This window comes from Calliphora vicina, chromosome 1 (assembly GCF_958450345.1).
Source record: "Calliphora vicina chromosome 1, idCalVici1.1, whole genome shotgun sequence".
In the NCBI taxonomy this organism is placed as follows: domain Eukaryota; kingdom Metazoa; phylum Arthropoda; class Insecta; order Diptera; family Calliphoridae; genus Calliphora; species Calliphora vicina.
This window is the reverse complement of record NC_088780.1, coordinates 133,928,385-133,948,840: the sequence shown is the minus strand read 5'-3', so window position 1 is coordinate 133,948,840 and position 20,456 is coordinate 133,928,385. Positions and strand designations below refer to the sequence as shown.

Below are 20,456 nucleotides of genomic sequence, written 5' to 3'. Positions count from 1 at the left end.
GTGTTCCAAATAGTTTAGATAGCTATTTCTTCAATCTTTCGAAAAAAAATATTTAAAAAAAATAAAAAAATTTTAATATTTTTTTTCCGAAATTAAAAAAATTGTTTGATTTTTTTTCAAAATGGGCCCATTTTTTCTTAAAATAAAGCTTAGATATTTTCCTTGAGAACCTATTTGGTCGCTTAGTGGGATGCGAGTTCGATAGCTATAAAAAAATGTTTTGTAACTCAAAACATGCAATTTTTGACTTTTTTTTGCAAAAACAAAAACTTTGTTAATTTTTTTTTTGCTCAACAGAAAGCTCAGATATTTTCCTTGAGGACCTATTAGGTCGCTTAGTTGGATGCGAGTGGGATATCTATCAAAATAAATGTTTTGTAACTCAAAATATGCAATTTTTGACTTTTTGTTGCAAAATCTAACATTTTTTAAAATGGGCCCTTTTTTTAATTTTTATTTTGCACAAAAGAAATCTTGGGTCTAGTCCTTTTGAGACCTATTTGGTTGCTTAGTGGGATGCGAGTGGGAAATATAGCAAAATAAATGTTTTGTAACTCAAGATAGATTATTTGGGCAAAATCGAACTTTTTCCCAAAATAGGCACTCTTTTTAAATTTTTTAATAGCTTTTTGGTCTCTTAGTGGAATGCGAGTGGGATAGTATCAAAATAAATATTTTGTAACTCAAGACATACAATTTTTGTGTTAAAACATTTATTTTGATACTATCCCACTCGCAACCCACTAAGAGACCTCTAACTCCGAGAGTTCTTGACCGATCTTGTTGAAAAATTGTGTCTAAATTACTATCTGTGTCTAACCTTGCCGATCGGAAGACATCGATTTTAAAAGTTGGTTCACTTGACGTGAAATGAAAATAGGATAGGTAATTTTGTATATCCCAGGCATTCCAGCAAAAATTCAATTAACACTTTAGTGTCTCTAATAATAATCTAGGGTGTAATCACTTTAAACCAGAGCCCGAAAATAACTCATCCTCATAATCAAAATAACCAGATTGTGATTTATAATTTGTGATAAAAAATAAGTTACTGAAAATAACAGTTTTGTTTAGATATTTTGAATAAAGATCTTATTATCACTGTTTGTAGTTTTTAAAATGTGGTGAGAGAACAACTGTTACAATTCTTTCTCTTTTATTTACATATAATTACATATATTTTTTATACCCTTCACCTTCGTGAGAAGGGTATATATAAGTTTGTCATTCCGTTTGTAATTTCTACATTTTTCATTTCCGACCCTATAAAGTATATATATTCTGGATCCTTATAGATAGCGGAGTCGATTAAGCCATGTCCGTCTGCCTGTCTGTTGAAATCAATTTTCTGAAGACCCCAGATGTCTTCGGGATCCAAATCTTCAAGAAGTTTGCTATTTAAAATCAGCAAAATCGGTCCACAAATGGCTGAGATATGAGGATAAAACCAGGACAACCTCGATGTTTTACCTATTTTTTTACTAAGAGATTAACATAGACAATATGGATATCTAATGATAGATATTTCGAAGACATTTGCAACGGCGTATATAAGACCATAGTAAGTTGAACCTACAATGGGTCAAAATCGGAAAAAAAATTTTGAACCCGAATTTTTTTTTCACCAAAAATAAAAAAATTGAAAAAACAAAAACCAAAATTTTTGAATTTAAAAAAAAAAATTAAATTTAAAAAAATTTAAAATAACAATAGAACAAATTTTTTTCCAAATGAAATGAAAAAACAACTTTGGAAAAAAAATAAATTTTGTTTAGCTAAAAATATTTATTTTGAAGTATAATTTGGTGAAGGGTATATAAGATTCGGCACGGCCGAATATAGCACTCTTACTTGTTTTTTATTAATTTTTAAGAAATTTAAATTTTTTGAAAAATTTACGATTTAAAAAAAAATTAAAATTTTTTGTTTTTTTTTAAATTTATAACTTTTTTCTTTAAACATTTTTTGATTCTTAAAAAAATTTGTAATTTTTTGTAAAATTTAACCTATTTTGTAAAAAATTTTATTTGAAAAAATGAATTTTGAATTTGAACTTTGACATCTGCAGTGAACAGATTTCCAAAATATACGAGTATATATTTTTGATCTAGATTGTAATATTTATCGGTCAAAAATCCCAAATTCAAATAGTAGGCATAAACTTAACATAGAACATGGATTTTCTTTATATTTAGTTGAGCTTGAGGTCACTTTTTTTAAAAAAATATTTGTATTTTTTATTTGTTTTCGAAAATAAATAAAAAATTAATAATAAAAAGGTCGAAAATTAGACTATAAATTATAGAACATGGATTATAATAAAATTTTATAATTTTAGTACTCTTTTGTAATTAAACAGCCATTTTGATCATGATTTTAAACTCCTTGACATTCGTGTTAAATTAACGATCGTGTTCGGCCCCTTGTGGCTAAAAGTGCCGACCACGAGTTTAAAACCTACTGTAGCGTGTATGTGTGTACACAAATGGTGTTAACAATTTCAACAAAACTCTTCTAATTGACTCAAACGAAAAATATATACAAAAAACCCAACAAAAGCAATACTATTTTTATTGTTAACAAAAAAATAACAAAAAAATTAAAAACCAACCAACAACTGGGAGAAAACACAAAAAAAAGAAAACCTAGTTTGTTGTTATAAAAATAACATCCAATAATATTTGAGCAAAGTGCGAATATATAGAATGGAATTTACCAATTGTAAAAGGTTTTCGTAACAAAAACACAAAAAACAAATAATGATTATACATGGTAGTCGTTGTTGTTGCTGGTCTTCTTTTTTTTACCACTAAAAACAAAGGCAACACATCCAACAACAACAGCAGTGGTAGCAGCACAAATTTTTGTTAACAAGTACAAATAACTGAAAAAATATATTTAAACAACTTAAAAAAAATTGTACTACTACTACATAATTAGAATTCACCTTGAGTTCGAACGAAAAATAAAAACAAATACAACTGAATAGCAACAACAACAATTAGCAGAAAGTTTGAAAAAGTTTTTAAAAATGCCAAGAAAAAAACAAATTTTTTTGCACAAAATTTAGGTTAAATTATTAATTTGTTTGTTCTTGTTGTTTCTCTGTCTTTCTCTTATTTTAAGGAAATTTTGTTTAATTTTATTTATTTGAAATAAATAAATGAAAAACTATTTTTTTTTTTAGAATTATTTCTGTTACCAAAATATATCTGGTTACCTTAATATAGAAAGGCCCCAACTTGGATAAATCCTGCTGCTCGAATTAGAGAATTAAAAACTGGAAATTGGAATTTCGAAAACTATTGGCTACCGTTACCTCTAAAAACCCTTTCAGCTCAACTATCGTTACGCTATGTTACAGTTACCGATATAAGTAAAATTATCGTTACCGATATAATCGGAAAATATCGTAACCTATAAATACCGTAAAACTATGTTTTGAAATTATTGTATAAAAATAAAATTTTTTTATTTTAATAATTGAGTTTATTGAAATCTATAGAATAGAATACCAATTCTTAATTTCTGTAAATTTTATTAATAATTTAATTCAGGATGAAATTAGCGTTATCATTAAAATACCTTTAACGAAATAATCCAAATTACTTTGAATCGGTAGCCAAATTTTGTATTGCAATAAATTATGCCTTATTTATGGCATGTGATGTTATTAATGTTACATTTTTGTTTAGAATTTCTTCAATACCTCATAACAAAAACTTATTTAGTGACCCTCGCATCATCAAATTTAACCTTATTTTTTCACACTTATCAAACTGTGAGATTTTTTAGATTTTGCTAAAATTTCAATGTAAATTTATTTAAATACTCACACGGCCACAAGAATTTAGCTAATTAAATATTCGTACATATTCGAGTTTACACTCTACTCTATTTGTATTTGTCTCTATTTGTTTTAAAGTGTTAATTATTTAACTCAAACAATATTTATTTTTGTGTTTGCCTAAAGCAAAAATAAACAAATAAATATTAGTTAAATATAAATAGAACATTTTGGGCTTAGATAATACAAATTTTAATAGTATAGGAGTAGTGTGATTATTATCTACAATATATAAAAGGAAAGAGATAAAAATTATCAGCTTAATATTTTAAGTTGTTTGAAGAAGAAAATATAAACTATAAAACTTAAATTTTTGTAGCACTCAAAAAAGTTGGATGAGTAATATTTTAGGAAATAATTGCAATTAATATGCGTTTTATTTTATATAGATGGAATATAATAGATTGAGCCAAAAATTGTAAGCATGAAAAAAAGGTGTCAAGTTACTGACGGTAAAAATTCTGATTTCAATCATCCTAACCTGTATACACGCAGAGTAAAAATATATTTGGGCATGGTTACTGTAACCATTTATATAGTGTTACAAGTTTTTTAACTATATTATAGTCACAGTAACCATTTACATGATTGTGGTAACCATAATATGGTTAACTTACGATTCACATGATTGTCTCAACCATATATATGGTTACAGTAAACATATATATGTTTGTGGCAACCATATTTATGATGAATAATTTTATCATATGTTGTTCTCAGATTATGATAAGCCTTAAGCCGAGAGCACCATAATATGATAAGTCCTTCATCATATAAATAGTTGTCACAAACATATATATGTTTACTGTAACCATATATATGGTTGAGACAATCATGTGAATCGTAAGTTAACCATATTATGGTTACCACAATCATGTAAATGGTTACTGTGACTATAATATAGTTAAAAAACTTGTAACAATATTGAAATGGTTACAGTAACCATGCCCAACTATATTTTTTCTCTGCGTGTACATATATAAAAATGTAACGTTACTGATTGATTCAATAACTGATTCATCACAACATTGCTCAAATATCTGAAGTTAGCAACATGGAATTATGATAGTAGGTTCGTTTCCCATCAAAAAGATACAATAAGGAGGGATTTTTGGCAATTGGAATGTTTGGGGTGTAAATAGAGTTTTTCTTTTCCCGCATTTTTATCATTTCCAGGGAAATCGGGATTCATTTTAAATTTCCCGGAATCCCGGGAATTCTCGCCTAGAAAAACTTAATCAATTTTAAGAATATAGGCTTCTTTAAAAATTTAATAAATGTCTTTTTTGGTTTTAAAATGTAATTGGATACAAATAAAAAAAATCCAAATAAAATTTAATATAAAGAGATAAATTGACTCGATTTCTCATTTTGGTTATTTTTGGCGTTGTTTTGCTTATTAATTAATTGAAAATTTTGCGGAATTCCCGGTATTTGCTATCTCGGAAATTGCTCTAGGTGTAAAAAATGTCTATTAATATTGGGTGTATGACTAAAAGAAAATTTATACAAATTTTTTAGTATGAAAAAGTGCAATATTTTTGAAGGACGGAGTTTTTATATGGCATATTTTTGAATCTAATTGAGATATTGTCTTGAAATTTTTTTTGTAAGACCAAAAATTAACTTATCTAAACAAAAAAATATAGCTCGGAATGAATATGGATCAAATTGTTCCTAATATTTGCAATCCTATTAAAATTTTGATATAAATTTTAGTTTTAGAAACTCAATGAATATGTAATATATAATAAAATCTTTATTTATTAACGAAACTCAATAAAATTTTCAGCGTTTTTTAAGTTTGTCATTCTAAATAACAAGATGTATAAAAACTTGACAAAAGGCCAAAGGGGATCCCGCAATTCCCAAAAATGGTATTTTTTACAATTTTGCCTATAGGGTCCACATTTCCTTCGGGGCTGGGAAAATACTTTAAGGATAAATAAGGAACACATCAGGGTTTCCAAAGCTGCTTTCAGTTTTCTGATCCCTGCTTTGGGATTTTAGAACATGTGGCCCAAAGTTGAAATTTTGATAAAAAATAAGTTAATTTTTTTTATACCAAAATGTTCTCCGTAAAGAAACTTTAAAGAAAAATATAAAATTTTTATACGTTCTTAAAGAAAGCTGTTTTTTAATAAAAAAAAGAGTTAAGTCACCTTTTTGTCCAAAAAAACAGCAAAAATATACTATTTTTTTAATTTTTAAATTGAAAATCGGTTCGTAATTGATATTGCTCTGAAATCTTTTTCATGTTATTGGTAATTTAGTTGTTTAACAAACAAAAAAATTCGAGTCCATTCGATCCAAAATTGTGCCCTATATTTTTAAAAAAGCGGACCAAGGTATGGCAAAATTTTAAAATTTCAATTTTGAAATGCCTATAACTAGGAAATTATAAGAGATAAATAGCACACGCAAGCATGTTTTTTCAAGACCTAGCCGAGCGCTTTTCAAAAATATAAAATTCTTTGAAATCGGATGGCGGAAATGGCCGTTTTAATAACATAAAATCGAATACTCCTTGGCTACGCCCAATTCAAATTTTATCCCGCTCGCACCAGCCGTTTAGAAATGCCAGATTTATTTCCAAAAAATTTCGATTCTGCCCCACTTTGGCATCTTAATGGCACTTTTGATGATAAAAAATTAAATAAAAATGGTATTTTACCGTTTTTTCTAATGTTAATTTTTGAATTTTCTGTAATAATGACCTAAGAAATACAAATTTAATACGTTAGCTGATCCTAAATGATTAACAATCCAAAAAAGAGTCTTTCCAACTGGGTCATTTGAAATGAACTTTAAAAAGAGAAAAAGATTTCCCTAAATAAAAGAATTTAAGTTTGTGTTAAAAAGATTTTGCATGATACTCGTATTTTTATTGGTGTTGTTATTGTAGCAGAGAAGATGATTATAATTATGTTTGTGTTTGTTGCTATCACAGCTTTTTATTTCCTTTTTTATAGAAAAACAAGTAAGAGTGCTATATTCGGCTGTGCCGAATCTTAAATACCCTTCACCAAATTATACTTCAAAATTTTAAATATTTTTAGGTAAACAAAATTTAATTTTTTTTCCAGTTGTTTTTTGAATTTTTTGGAAAAAAAAAATTTTTCGATTGTTATTTTAATTTTTTTTTTTTTAAATTTTCAAAAATTTTTTTTTTTAAATTAAAATTTTTTTTTTTTTTTAAATTTTAAATTTTTTTTTTAAATTTTAAAAAATTTTTTTTTTGTTTTTTAATTTTTTAAAAAAAAAAAAAAAAAAATCTGGTTCTAAATTTTTTTTCCCGATTTTGACCCATTGTAGGTCCAACTTTCTATGGTCTTATATACGTCGTTGCAAATGTCTTTGAAATATCTATCATTAGATATCCATATTGTCTATATTAATGTCTTAGTAATCCAGATATAGGTAAAAAAATAGGTCAAAAATCGAGGTTGTCTTGGTTTTTTCCTCATATCTCAGCCATTTGTGGACCGATTTTGCTGATTTTAAATAGCAAAATTCTCGAAAGCATGTCTGACAGAATTATTGAAGATTTGGATCCCGAAGATATCTGGGGTCTTCAGAAAACTGATTTCAACAGACAGACAGACAGACGGACAGACAGACAGACAGACAGACAGACGGACATGGCTTAATCGACTCCGCTATCTATAAGGATCCAGAATATATATACTTTATAGGGTCGGAAATGAAAAATGTAGAAATTACAAACGGAATGACAAACTTATATATACCCTTCTCACGAAGGTGAAGGGTATAATAATTAGATGCATCTAACAATTATATTTTTGGCCTATGAGAAACCAAAAGGTACTGACTGACTGACAGAGTGGTATCTATAACTAAAGTAAATACAAAAAGACACATGCAACAAAACTATTTATTTAAAGTTGCTATTAATGTAGGTATGTTTTTGTTGGTATTTATATAGAGTATGTTTGAGAGTGTGTGTGTTTGTGTGTGTATTAGTTGGTTGTGGCAATTATCTAAGCACTTTGCATTAAATGCAATGCAGCTAATTGCCTTTGTACACAATGTTGCATATTTTCCATAATATTATGTTGTTGTGGCTGCTGCTGCTGTTGCTGTTACGGTTACCCTGTTGGCTGCTTCTGGACTAGTTGTTGCCTTTTTTCCTTCTAATTTTAGTTATTGTTGTTGTTGATGTTGCCTATTTATACAATGCAATTTTTTTTTAACCAAATTAAATGCCTAGAAAAATATAAAGTACAATCTCATTTGGTTGTACAATATTTTTCATATTTAGAATTTTGTTTTGTTGTATTTTCTTTTTTTCTTTTTTATTTTATTTAACATGCGAGTACATTAGTTGTTTGTTTTACTTTTAGTAGTTTTTATTTATTTATTTTTTTTTTCTTCTACCACTCTGTCTCTATTGCATTTCTCTAGTTATTTTATTATTAAGTATTAGTTTGTTTTTATTTTTTTTGTGTTTGTAATACATTTTTTAATTTTCATCATCGTAGTTTCTTTTTGCTGTTTGATAATTATGTAAAAAAGAAGCCTTCACTTAATGTAAATTAATAACATTTTTTTATGTTTTTTTTTTTTCTATTTCGTTTGTTGGTTGAGGCAATAGTGTACAATAATCAACACACGCACTGTAAGTACAGAAAAATATATGTAACTCTGTATTGGTTACTAACTTAGGTAGATATCATGGGCCTAGTGTTCTTATTGGAGGGAAAGAAAAAAAAATAAACATGGCAAAGAAAAGTATACAATTTGCCACAGTAAACAGCATTAGCTTTATTCATTCATGTTCTACTCATACACTTTTTCTTAATTAGTCAAACATATAGAAACATTTGGCATTTTAGTGTTTTACCGGAAGTGCAATCAACAACAATAACAACATTATAATATTTAAAATTGATTAAAAGCTTTTCAGTTTAATAATAAATTTATAATTTCCAAAATTATTATTAGCTGAAAGGGCAAAACTGATAAGGGCTCAGATTTGTAACAATTTTGATTTAACCTTTTGTCGACCGACAGTACTTATAAGTACCATAACAATAATAAGCTTACAAAATGGAAACAAAACATATTTTCACCCTTTTTGCCCAAAAGTACTTTGAAGTACACTATCATCTTTGGAATCATATCTTTTTTTGGATAATTGGCAAACTCGCTTACTCAGAATAACGGTGAATTATTTCATGTTCTCATTGTGGTGTTTATTTATGTTGTAATGTCATAAGATACTGTTTCGTAAAATACCATAAAATAGACTTTTAATAGAAAATTTTATAAAATTTACAAAACTAATCAATATCATAATATTAATAGGCAAGTCGATTTCTTTAGACCCCTTTTACGCTCACGTTATACATTCAATTTGGGCAAGAAATATACCATTTTAAAGGGATTTATTCACAGAAGTGCAGAATATATATTTTATTGAAATCGGTTCAGTTTTTTAGGAGTTATAAGCGTTTAAAGATGTTACTAACACATATGCAAAAACGTGTACATGTGAACCTTAAGCTAAAATGTAAACAAAGCAATGCGTGTTTGTCCAATTTGTTGTTGTAAATAAATAAGAGAAACAATTAAACAGTATTGATTTCGATCTGTTTTAAGTGAGAGTTGTTATAGGAAACAAAGAAGAAGACTTTATTAATTTAAAGTCACTTAAACAAATATATTTTGCAGATGTTTTTTTTTATTTTCTAACTCCCATATGCATAAACAATTTTTAAATTTATCAATGATTTATAAAACAAAATTTCCATTCAAAATTGTTCATTCTCCCTGGTTATACCTGATAAATTTTTATCATGATAAACTGGTTGTCTTGATACAAAATTATCAGGTATAGTCTCCATTTATTAGTATTATTGCTTCGTTATGATAAAATAGTTAGTGCTTTTGCTTAGACAACTTTGTCTTCACAACAAATGTCATTTATTGTTATGATGAATATTTGTCAAGTATAGACAGGGGGTTAAAACCTTTGACAAATTTAAAAACTGTTTATGCATATGGGGATAAATGTGTAATTGTACATACATAAGTAAATAGTTATTTTATAATATGTATGTGCAGAACTACCTATAATTGTGATGGTTTTCAAACTTCATACGAATCAATTTCGTATCACTGCATGAAGTTTGATCAAAAATGGGACGGGTCGAAACAAATGATGAGTCACCTCCCACACAAAGTAAATTGTTATTTCTAAATATTTTGTGAACTATAATTGGAAGATTGAAATGTTGTCTAAATAGCTCTTTTCACTGATAATTTTCGGGATTGGAGAAGTGGGCGTGGCACACCCAATACAAAGTAAATATTTAATTTCGAATATCTGGAGAACTATAATTGTAAAAGTGTTTAAACTTTTTACGAATTAATTTCTTATTACTGTGTGGAGTTTAGCTGAATATAGACGGAATTAGATTAGAGGGCGTAGCACCTCCCATACAGAGTAAATATTGATTTCGAATATCAGGGGAACCAAAATGGAAGGGGTCGGAAAAGGAGGTGAGTCACCTCCCATACAAAGTAATAATTGCAAGGTTCTTCAAACTTTGTCTGCTCTGCTCTCTTACCATTTTACAAAGATTGGCTGAAAATGGTCGGGATTGCATTAGTGGTCGTGGGACAAAGTAAATAATTAGTTTTGAATATATGGAAAACTATAATTCTAAAAGTATTTAAACTCTGTATCAATCAATTTATTACCATTAAACGGAGGTTAGCTAAAAACGAAATTATTACTGATTACTGTTCGAAGTTTAGCTAAGTATGATCGGCTTAGTAGGAATGACCGCTCCCTTATAAAGGAAAGTTAAAGTAAAGCTTGATATTTACATAAAAGGTTTAAAAATGGGAGAGTTCAGAGAAGTGATGTGGTATCTCCCATACCAAATTAGTTAGTAATTTTCGAATATCAAGTGAACTGTAATTGAGGGATTCTCAATATTTTGTATGTGTTTTATCAGAAATCCATTCATATTTTTTTAATTTTACTAGGGTAGGGGTAGCGAAGTGCACCGGGTTATGCTAGTATTAATAAAACGCCAATAAAAATCCTTGATTTTTTTATTTTTACTTTGGCTGATGCTAATCCAATGGTACCACGTCCCTTTCGGATCCTTTCAGGTCTCTTTTGGTACCTTGCAGGTCCTCCACAAAGTTAAAATTTTGTAAATAACTTAGTGAAGTCCTTATTTTCAATATTTCATAAAAAATAAAACTTTTTCAACTATTTAAAACTTTGGTCCACAAGTGATTAAAGTCAAAATTAAATTATAGCCACATGCATATTTTGTAGGGTATTCAAATGATTCGATTTTTCTCTTGTTCGAATAAAACGAATAATTCAATCACACGTTTAAAATTATTCGAATAATTTACAGGTTTTTTTTAATATTTTATTGTTAAAGAAAAACAAAAAATTACATTAAAGTTAACAATTCAAGTATTAATAATGTTAAAAAACATTCGAAAACAAAGTCCATCATTAAATTTTCATTAGAAATATTCTGATCAGATTCCCTCCCGAACAATCTATAAAACAAATGACTAGCAAACACTTTAGTTTCCGTTTTGGAACAATCCTTTAAAAAATGTGAGCTAGTTGGACATGATCCTGAATTCAAGTACAATATAAACGTATTAAGAAGATTTCTAAGTCGTTCATTAATTTGGTTTTTAAAATGAGTAACTAATTCTTTAGTAAATGAATTATTCACTTTATTCTATCAACGTTGCCGAATCTTTGCTTAATCAAGTGGTCTTAGGGAATTACACAACACATTCGCCATTACTTTCAACACCACTTTAATCTAAGTAAATATTTTGATTATTAATTGCGCTTCTGCTAATATTTCGCCAGCATATGTTCATGTTTAGACGCTAAAATTTCTGTTTCGAAATCAATTCTAAAATCATTCAGCATTTTTTTTACTAAATAACAAATATTTTATTCCGTACCTATTATTTTCATTGATTCAAGTCCTAAATTAAATATTTTGAAAGACTTGTTTTTTAAATTCGGACCACTCATCTACAGTGATCGAAAGACTTCCTTTTATCTTTAGATATTTGTCGAATTTCAGAAACAATAACACTTTTGTAAGTCATTATTGTTTGTTTAGATTTGGAATTGTGAAAAATTTTAAACAATTTAATAAATTTAAATATATATGTACATTAGTGTGTCCCAAAAAAAGTTTTTTATCCTAATTTTTATGGGTGCTCAAGCTTAATTTACAAGCTTATAGGGTAGAGTATGTTTGAGATTTTTTTCAGATTTTTCGGAAGAGGTTTTGAGGTCGCTCAAGTCGAGTTTTTGTCAAAAATCGGGTTTGTCGGCAATTTTGTGAGTTTTCTTCATAACTTTGTCAGGACCCACGATTTTCATTACTTTTGAGGACACAGTTGAAAAGAAAAATGTCCATGCTTTATTTTTGTGTGCAAAAATTTTTAGTTTTTGCAATAAATTTGCTCATTGAGGTGTCCTACATTACAATTTTTCGAAATTTTTCCATAAATATTGTAAATAACGCTTTATAACTTTTAAAATTTTTATGAAAATTAAAAAAAACTAACAATGCAGATTGAAAGATACTCAAATGTACATTTATTCGATTTATTCGATTATTCTACATAAAATTGTTCGAATTATTCGTTATATTTAAATGAATACCAGTGCCGAAGAAAGGAAAACCAAATTCCGATTGGCAATAAAAAAAACCCAAAAATGGTATTTTTTAGATTTTTTATTCTATTGAGGATAGCGATGTCCAGGATAAGGTAGGTAAACAAAAATTTTAAATTTCAAATGTGAATATTTCGTAAGGCAGCTTTGAGGCTCTGCTCTACCTTAGAGTTTAAAGCCTTAAACTCAGCTACACCTCCTCTATAGGCGTGGAGGAATGGGCCCTTTTTTTCTCAAAATAAAGCTTAGAAAATAAAAAGGCTCCATTTTGAAAAAAAGGTCAACAAAGTTTTTGATTTCGGAAAAAAAAAATATTAAAATTTTTTTATTTTTTTTTTAAATTTCGGAAACAGCTATCTAAACTATTTGGGACACAATTTTGCACAAATTTGTTCCAAGTACTCTGAAATTATACTGTAAAGTATAGCGAAAATCGGGCAACATTTGTTGCTTGAACATTCATAACTGTCGTATAATTACTAATATTGTGATGACATTCGACATAAACAAGTTAGGATGATACAACTAAATATTTCTACCCACTTTTGTGAGGATCGGTCCATAATTGACCATACTTTCATATATAGCCACTAGATCAGCAAAATATTTTATTACTTGTTATTTTATTGATTTGAGTTGCTTAATTTGCTAATTTAAGTTTTACGAAATGTTTCCAATGTCATTATATAAAAAAATTATTAGTTGTAGAATGTTTATACATATTTTGAAAATCATTAATCTAAATCTTTCTCTTTTTCTCGCTCTTTGCTCCCCGCCAGCACTTTAGCTAATCTTGACCATTATTAAATACTCGAAAATATAAATAAATGTATTAATCATAAGAATTTACAATGATCTGTACAAAATTTTTCTCAAACATGTCAAATTAGCAATCAACACGCACGCAATGTTGCAATAATATTCTCTAAAAACACACAACAACGTTTGACGGACGACTAAATAAATAGACAGGAAAAAATTATATTGCAATTGTGTCTTGTGCAAATGATGAAATGAAATAAAATAAAGTATAAATGAATTGAGTTCTAGGCTCATAAATACGTATTTAAGACAAATATTTAAGTTGGAAGTGGTGATGATGTGATGTGGTTTGCTTAAATAACAACGCTGTAAATTACACCGTAAAAACCTCCTGCTGGTTTTTTTTCTTACTCTCTCCAAACATTTCATCATCAATTCAGCAGCAGCAGCAGCAGCAACAGAATCATGATGGTATTAGATTAACAGTAGAAACAAAGAATTAAGAAAACCTGCTAAAACAGTCAAATGTGGGGGGAAACATTGCAGCCATGCAACATAATTTGGTTTAATGCATAAACAACATATTTAATGACTACTTACTTACCACTGGCTGAAATGCAACTGTGGTGGCGAGTAGGCATCAATTTTGTTGTTGCTGCTGTTGTTGTTTTTGCTCAAAAACACACTAATTACAATTTAAACACATGTGCTTTCTTGTTGTTCTTTGCAACAGCAAAAAATCGTGTTTAGGCGTTTTTTTTTTTGGTAAATTTACTTGATAATAATTAGAAAATTTTCAACATGATGTTGTGTGTTTTTTTTTTCAGTATCTCTCTCCTTAGTTAAAAATTTATTAACATATTTTAGTTGTAGTTGTTGTTTATTTTTCGTTTGTAAAGTATACAAACTACAACTATTTATTTTTCACTTTACACTTGATAACTCTACTATAAAGTGGTGGGTATGTATAGTTGTAGATCGTGTATAGCTTAGATTTTGGGGTATAGACAGGTTTCAAATGAACAACTAGCGAAACACATTTATAATCTAATATTCACCAACTTATTTATTTATTTAGAGATATGCGGATCGTCGTATTAGTATGAAACTATTTCCATCTGGGCCCAAAAAGTATTTTTAAAACCATTTTCCGATTTTTAAAAATTTTACTGAGGTGATCTTTCAAAATCAATTTTTGTAATACAGAACATTTCACAAAAATCGAGCATGCCTGCTGACTCAAAGATCAAATTTTCAGAGAAATATGCAACGAAATAAATTTCTTCGGGACTATACACAATTTTTTTTGAGCTGGAAAGAGAACTTGATGCAAAAACTTATAAGGCAAAATTTGACCCCCCAGACCTATCCAACTATACAGTGTTCTTTGTAACAATATATTGTCGTAACAAAATTTGGAATTAATGTAGATTCAAGTGGCCTTAAATAAATGAAATTTTTCATTTTTAAATACCGTAATTCCTAAAACGGAAAACATGTGTTCCAAAAACTGAGTTTTTTTTAGAAAAGTGTCCACTGTGACATTATTTTCCGTGTGATAGTAAAATGACTTTAAATAAGATATAGGGTTATGCAAATGTGGAGCTTTTTCGAGGACCGGTGCTTTCAGTTTATGGAATTGTTTACTAATTTTTTTTTTAAATTGGCCTAGTTTAGTTATGTCTCGTGGGGACTAGGTCAATTTTGAAACCAAATTTTAGGTTTGTGTAAAAAATTCTAAAAACGCAAAGCACCGATCCTCAAAAACTCATCATATTTGTATAGCCCTATATGTTTTTTATATACGTTCTAAACGTTTTTACTATCACACAGTAACTAACGTCAAAGTGAGCTCTTTTCTAAAAAAAAACTTTTGGAACACAATTTCCCCGTTTTAGGAATTTCGGTGTTTGAAAACAATGAAACAACATTAGTGATGCCATTGACTTAAAAACATTTGGATCTATATTACTTCCAAATTGTATTGTGATCTCTGTAACCGTTAAAATTTTACATTAATTCAAAGTTTATATTTTTCTGGATGGTAAATCACCATTTTAAAATCTTTTTAGTTTTTAAGGTAAATGATGTCCGAAAAAAACTCAAAATTGTTTCATTTCACTAAAATGTCAATCTTCAAGTCCTAAGGCTTCCACTAATATCAAAAACGTATATAAGAAGCTTATATTTACTATTCAGAAGCTCCACAAACCTTGCCCACTTTAAACAATTTTAACGTTTTTTCATATCATACATCAAGCCAGCGAATTTTTCTGTGGAAATGCCCATTTCCAATTAATTCAATTTAATATTAAAAATAGTTTTTAAATTTATCAAAATAGGTATACCAGCACTTCGTTAAAGTTTCTTTATTTTTAGCTGCTAACTCCCTAATAGATTTGCACAGACTTGTTGGTCTATTGAAATCCCGCTTGTCTATTTATTTCGTAAAGCAAACGGCCACACGTAATCAATTTTTTTTTCTTCTGTTGGCTTTTCATTTTTTTGCATTCTATTTAATAAACAGCGTTTTATATTCGTTTTTCCACTATTTTCCTAAATTTTGTTGTTGTGTGCTTTCTTCTTTTTTTATTGGATTTTAAGCAATCTAAACGCATCATGTTACGCATGCAATAATCCTCATTACAATATAGAATAAAGTATAAAGAACATGTCTACATACATGATTGCATTCTGCGTTACGAATTGCAGCAGTAGCAGCAACGAGAACAGCAGCAGTCAACTTAAATGAATATAGTTGGTCTTAATTTTAATTTGACTTTGATTTTCTAAGCAGTTCCATGCAGTTAAAACAAAATATGCACAAATGGCTCATATTACAACTAGGAATGCCAAACAATGGGAATGTTGTATTGAAATTTTTGCTTTTTAAAACTTTGAACTAAATAGTGATCAATTGTTTGTCTTTTGGACATCAGACTTCAATCATGCAAATTGAAATTTAATTGTCTAAATATTACAAACAAAAAATTCAATGTTTAATTATTCATTAAATAAGAGTTTTTTTAAAACTGTTTAATACCTTCTGAAAATTCCTATTTCACCCCCTCTAGTTTCTCGGGATACATTTTTATGAAATTTCAACCATTTCGAGTTGATATCCAGTTGCTCAGCTTCCGGAGGCCAGTGCGTGGCACAGATGGATTTTGGTGTCAAAAAGTAAATTTTTCAAACACTCAATTTTAAAAATCGAATTATGCAGTTTTGTAGAGAAATGTTTAAAGATGAAATGTACACTTATAGTTTTAAGAAAAATTTTTTAAAAGAAAAAATATTTTTCGGAAGTTTTCGGAACAGGATAAAAACTTAAAATATTTTGTCGAATAATAAACGAAATATCCAAAAAATTCTTATCTATGTATGGGTTTCGTGGGCGGTGGGCATGGCCGATTTTATTGATATATATTATTGTATATGTAGACTTTTACTTGGATAGGAAAAATTTTATGCGAAAAAATCCATTTGGATTGTATGGGCAGTGGGCGTTGGGCGTGGTCGATTTTGATAAAATTTTATTTTGGTCCATATAATTCTCTGTGCCAAATTTCAGCGCTATACGACCACTCATTATAATTTTTGCCAAAAAATGTATGAAGCCATCCCTCTGTGCGTGGCCCCTCAAATCCATTTATAATCCGAATCATCTAAAATTTTAGATAGTCTTTGTGAAGGTCTATGTTTATATATGTATGTATGTTAATTAAAAAGACATTTATGTTTATTTTTTTTTTAAATCTAGCTTGATCTCTTTTTGGTTTTTTTGATATGGCGGTCCTATGGAGGCTCGAAATTATTTTTTTTTAAAGCAGCTATATTGGCGATAATATTCTGCTTATAAAAAGTTACACGCATCCATGTAAAAAGTGCCGTATTTTTTATGTTTTTTTCCCAAAAAAGTCCCTATATTTTTTCATTTGTAGAAAAAAAATTCTTCGGGACAATATCAAGTTTTTATATGGTCTAAAAAGAGAACTTAATGCAAAAGCATGTAAAGTAAAATTTGGCTCACTTAAGATGACCTAGTCCCCACCAGACATAACTAAACTTGGCCAATTTAAAAAAAAATTCAATTAAAAATTCCAAAAACTCAAAGCACCGGTCCTCGAAAAAGCTTCACATTTGCATAAACCTACACGCAGAGAAAAAATATAATTGGGCATGGTTACTGTAACCATTTAAATAGTGTTACAAGATTTTTAACAATATTATAGTCACAGTAACTATTTACATGATTGTGGTAACCATAATATGGTTAATTTACGATTCACATGATTGTATCAACCATATATATGGTTACAGTAAACAAGTATATGTTTGTGGCAACCATATTTATGATGAATAATTTTATCATAATATGTTGTTCTCAGATTATGATAAGCCTTAAGCCGAGAGCAACATAATATGATAAGTCCTTCATCATATGAATGGTTGTCACAAACATATATTTGTTTACTGTAATGGTTAGCACAATCATGTAAATGGTTACAGTGACTATAATATAGTTAAAAAACTTGTAACAATATTGAAATGGTTACAGTAATCATGCCCAACTATATTTTTTCTCTGCGTGTATATTTTATTTAAAGTCATTTTACTATCACACGGAAAATAATGTCACAGTGGGCACTTTTCTAAAAAAAAACTCAGTTTTTGGAACACATGTTTTTCGTTTTAGGAATTTCGGTATTTAAAAATGAAAAATTTCATTTATTTAAGGCCACTTGAATCTACATTAATTATAAATTTTGTTATGACAATATATTTTTACAAAGAACACTGTATAGTTGTCGTAATCATGCCGAGCCATATAGTTTTCGGCGTGTAAATTAATTTTAAATTTCTAATAAGATGGTTAATGGCTAATAGCTCCAAGTTCCAGTCCCATTTCAAGATCTTCCTAAAAGTATCAAATATTTTCCCAATTTTTGGCATTCTCTCAAGGTGCCTTAACCCTCCGTTAGTCGCAATCATTTTCAATCGAAACTAGTCCCAATGTATCAAATTGATATCAATAAAAAAACGGCGCGTTTGAAAATAATCTCTTCACTTTTTATTTCGAAAACATAAAAACAATATTAAATTCAAAGTATTTAAAAGATAATAAAAATAATAGCTTAAAATTTAGGATGTTTAAAAAAATTTACAATAAAAACTTTTTTGCTTGTATCAACCAGACCAGTTGCGACTAACGGATTTAAAAATGTTTCTCATTACAAAGGTACCATCTATCATCTGCTTTTATTTTGTCTTTCTCCAATTGTCTCTTAATTGCTCAAAATTTAAGAATCCATACAGTAACTCATTCAAAATTATCTTATTTAATATAAAGAAAATCTTTTTAACTAAAATACGTACTAATAACATGACCCCACTCTTAATTAACCAATTCATGTTTAAAACCCATTACATTTAATTTAGGATGAAACCTATTTTAACATTTCCCGTTAAAACTGTCTCATCCACTTAAAAGTTCAAATATCCGATTACTTAATAAAGAATACAGAATTTGCCTCAGGAAGGGTAAACTTTTTGCTGCTGTTGGTAAATTTAGCGGAATTAATTTATGAATTTATGTAAGTAAGAGTATGTAATCGTTGTACTAAAGTGCTGAATATTACTCGTATTTATATGATAATTTAAAATTCAGTTAACATGTATTAACAATATAAATTTTAATAGAAATATAAATTATGCAGCCTAATGCATAATTAATATATTTATAGAGCGGCTAGCTACTTTGGAAAGGGGCGTAATATTGTTATGTTAGTTAGAGAAACACATAGTAAAATCAGAAACCTAATAACCTTAGGAAACTCCTATTAAAATAAGTTTTATTCTAATCCAGCAAATATTCTCAATTAACTAATTCATTCATTCATTTAAACCCATTACATTTAAGAAGTTTTTCTAAAATGCCAAAAATACAATTTGGTAAAAGTACTTAAACAAAGTCAAAATTTTGTTAACAAATATTTCCAATTACCAACTATTATTAGGCATTATTTGCAATACGTACTTTCTAGAAAAATACCTTTAAACAATTAGACCTTACTTGTAAAAAGTATCTTTTATATAAAGTACTTTAAAAATGTCATTACTATTTTTTGCACCGCACATTGGTTTAGAAACTTTTTTTGGATATAATTCGGAATCTTGTGAATTATTGGATATGTTGTTACGAAATTTCACATGGTTTGAGCTGAGGAGTTTTTGAGTCGATTTACGTTTATTCAGCTTCCTAGCGATAATGGGGGCCAGTGCGTAGCCCCCCAAAGTTGGTCTCCTGGGGTCTAAATTTTTTTTAAAAATATCGCCAAAAATCCAATTATGATCCAAAATCCATTATATGAAAAAACGTACAAATTTGTCAAAGGGGGCAAGGTTTGTGGAACTTCTGAGGAGTAATTCAAGGCTTTTTGTGTAAGTATTTAACATTGGTGAAAACCTTAGGGCTTGAGGATTGATATTTTAGTAAAATTAAATAATTTTATAAAATTTTGGGACGTCATTTGCCTTAAAAACTAAAATAAATACAATATGGTGATTTTCCACGAATAAAAATACAAAATTTGAATTAATGTAAAATTTTAACAGTTAAAGGTATCATAACAAAATTTGGAACCGTTATAGACTGAAATGTCCTTAAATCAATAGCATTAGAAGTTTTGAAATTTTTTATTTTCAAATACCGAAATTCCTAAAACGGGGAAAATCTGTTCCAAAAACTGATATTTTTCAGAAAAGTGCATACTGTGACGTTACTTACCGTGTGATAGTCAAAATACTTAGTAAGTGTTTAAAAAACATATGGGTTTATACAAATATGAAGCTTTGTCGTGGATCCGTGCTTTGAATTTTTATAATTTTTTACTCAAACTGAATTTTTTTCTTAAAAATTGGCCAAGTTTGGATAAGTCTGCGGGGTGATATGTCCTATTAACTGAGCCAAATTTTCATTTCCACGCTTTTGCATTAAGTTGTCTTTTCGAATCCTATAAAAATTCTATATAGTCCCGAAGAAAATTTTTTTCTACAAAAGAAAAAATATATAGGCTTTTTTGGGAAAAAACGTAAAAAATACGGCCCTTTTTACAAGTTCCAACTTTGGATGCGTATAAC

The 20,456-nt window shown here is 28.4% G+C and overlaps 1 protein-coding gene across 3 annotated transcripts in view; it reads right to left on the bottom strand.

Annotated features, from left to right (window-relative positions):
- Positions 1-20,456, bottom strand: part of Eip93F (Ecdysone-induced protein 93F) — a 283,874-nt gene that overhangs the window by 99,877 nt on the left and 163,541 nt on the right. The window lies entirely within an intron of this gene.